Genomic DNA, 3189 nt, shown 5'->3' with positions numbered 1-3189 from the left:
CATGGGAACATTCAAAAATAGTAGCATTACCAGTGATATTGCCTGAGGAAACAGAAGTGCAGTGATGCAGCATTTGATAGTGTGTTGGTTTGTTTTCTCAGACAACAGAATATAGAGACGAGAGACTCTGAAGTCCGCTTGAGTGTTTCATGTTTCTGGTTGGGTTGAAACAATAGCTGGGAGACGGACCCTAGAGACGGAGGATTTATACAGATGCTTGCTGAACGCATTTATCAAACACATGCATGCAGACGTGTACACACGCACACACACACACACACACACACACACACACACACACACACACACACACACACACACACACACTAAGTTGTTTCTCAGCAGTTTTCATGCAACTTTGGGTTATCTGGCTTTTCATGACAGACTAGTGGAAAGAAAACATCCCAAATTAACACTTTTAAGTGTTTATTTTGTAACAATTAGCATCTGAATATTTAAATCTCAATCCATATCTTTAAAGGCAGTAAGATTCATTAATTAATTTACACACACCAAACTTTACAGTTTATTCTATATTCTGAAGGCTTGTTCATTTACCTGATTTAGAACATTATTTTCCTAAAAATATGGTGAAGATTTATTTATTACTGATATAAATATCAGTATAAAGTAAAAAATGCATATGATTAAAAAGGGACTATTTTACCTAATATTCGTGGGTGGTGTGTGTTTATGCGCTGCATTGTTGTTATAGTTGCTCTGAGTGACATGCCAACCTTAAACTCTATTTGAATAAAGTGTGCGTCATCCTCAGGAGAACGGCAGTTCACAGAGGTGTCATACATGTAGTTCCCTATGTAGGCAGTAGACAGTGAGGCAGCTCACTAGGTTTTGGATCGGAGCCTCTGTTTCTCTCCATGAGGCCAAACTCACGCTGAGCAAAACCTACACTCTCTCCAGGAAGAGCTTCAGGTGATCCGTCTTACAAACAACCACGACGAAGTGTCATGTTTATCACACGAAACCGTGAACATTTATCTCCTAAAATTCTTTATGAACCCCCCCTCCCCCCTTAATTGTGTCTTGGATTTTAAAAAAAAGATAAACACATTAGATTATTTAAATTAGCATAAATTAATGAATGCATGCATGAATTAATAAATGAATGCATTAATCAATGCATGAACGAATGCATGAATCCATGAATGAATTAATGAATGAATGAATCCACGAACGAATGGATCAACAAACGAACAAACACAATAATCCATGAATTAATTAATGCATGAACGAATGAATGAATCAATGAATGAATCCATGAATGAATTAATAAATGAATGCATAAACAAATGCAAGAATGCATGAATGAATGAATTATTGAATGCATGAACGAATAAATTCAGGAACGAATGCAAGAATGCATGAATGAATGCATGAATCCATGAACAAATGAATGAATGAATCCATGAACAAATGAATGAATGAATGAATGATTGAATAATTGAATGAATGAATGAATGAATGAATCCACGAACGAATGGATCAACAAACGAACAAACACAATAATCCATGAATTAATTAATGCATGAACGAATGAATGAATCAATGAATGAATCCATGAATTAATTAATAAATGAATGCATAAACAAATGCAAGAATGCATGAATGAATGAATTATTGAATGCATGAACGAATAAATTCAGCAACGAATGCAAGAATGCATGAATGAATGCATGAATCCATAAACAAATGAATGAATGAATCAATGAACAAATGAATGAATGAATGATTGAATAATTGAATGAATGAATGAATGAATGAATGAATAAATTCAGGAACGAATGCAAGAATGCATGAATCCATGAACAAATGAATGACTGAATGAATGAATGCATGAATGAATGAATGACTGAATGAATGAATGCATGAATGAATGAATGAATGAATGAATAAATTCAGGAACGAATGAATGAATTATTGAATGCATGAACGAATAAATTCAGGAATGAATGCAAGAATGCATGAATGAATGCATGAATCCATGAACAAATGAATGAATGAATCCATGAACAAATGAATGAATGATTGAATAATTGAATGAATGAATTAATGAATAAATTCAGGAACGAATGCAAGAATGCATGAATCCATGAACAAATTAATGAATGAATGAATGAATGCATGAATGAATGAACGAATAAATTCAGGAACGAATTAATGAATGAATGAATCCATGAACAAATGAATGAATGAATGAATGAACGAATAAATTCAGGAACGAACGAATGAATGAATCCATGAACAAATGAATGAATGAATGCATGAATGAATGAACGAATAAATTCAGGAACGAATGCAAGAATGCATGAATCCATGAACAAATGAATGAATGAATGAATGAATGAATCAGTTTTCTCCCAAAATGAATTTATGCATTCATGCATACTAATTTAAATAAACTACTGTGTGTAAGATTGTGAAATGTGACCTGGACATGGTTTCATGCAGTGTGACCCACAGAGATTCAGACGATTTGTTCAGACAGAATCTGACGAGTCGTTGAGTTCAGACTGATCTTGTTAAATCTGTGCGAGGTCTGAAACATTGTTGAGATCTCCTCTGAAACTCACCCGAGATTACCAGAGTCTTTGTTTTCAGGGGAAACATCTGGAGGCTTCAGCAAAAGTCTGTATTTAATGTGACTGCCGGCCAAACACTGGAGCGCAGCAAACCGTAAAGAGAACGCGCGCTCAGCTGACTCTGACGAAGGCACTGCTGCACAATGCATCATGGGAGCGTGTGGTCGCAGCGCAGATGACCCAGAATATTTTCTGCTGACATTCCTCAGAGGCGAGGAAATTTGTGTGCAAGCTAAAACTGGGTTACATAACATCATCCTAATATAGTCATGCAGGTACGGTTTCAGATGAGCAGCACATACCTGCTCGCTTCTCAAAACACACACTCACTGCAATATAAAACCTTCTGAGCTGAGATACTGGCCTATTCGTGTTTATGTAGATTAATTTCAGATATGTGTGTATGATCTAAAGATGCTCTGTTCTGTCAGTCACACTAAAGGTAAAGTAAGTTTGTTCAGTGTCAAAATACTTGTATCCCAGTGTTATATGAAAGTCTGTTTGCACGTCAGGGTTAAAAAAGCTAATTGTGAAACATAAAAGGCCCAAATTACGTGAAAGCTGCAATTGTGAAATCTAAAGTAAATTT

The sequence above is a fragment of the Phoxinus phoxinus genome, assembly GCF_949152265.1.
Source record: "Phoxinus phoxinus genome assembly, chromosome: 19".
Classification (NCBI taxonomy): domain Eukaryota; kingdom Metazoa; phylum Chordata; class Actinopteri; order Cypriniformes; family Leuciscidae; genus Phoxinus; species Phoxinus phoxinus.
This window is presented reverse-complemented; position numbering follows the sequence as displayed.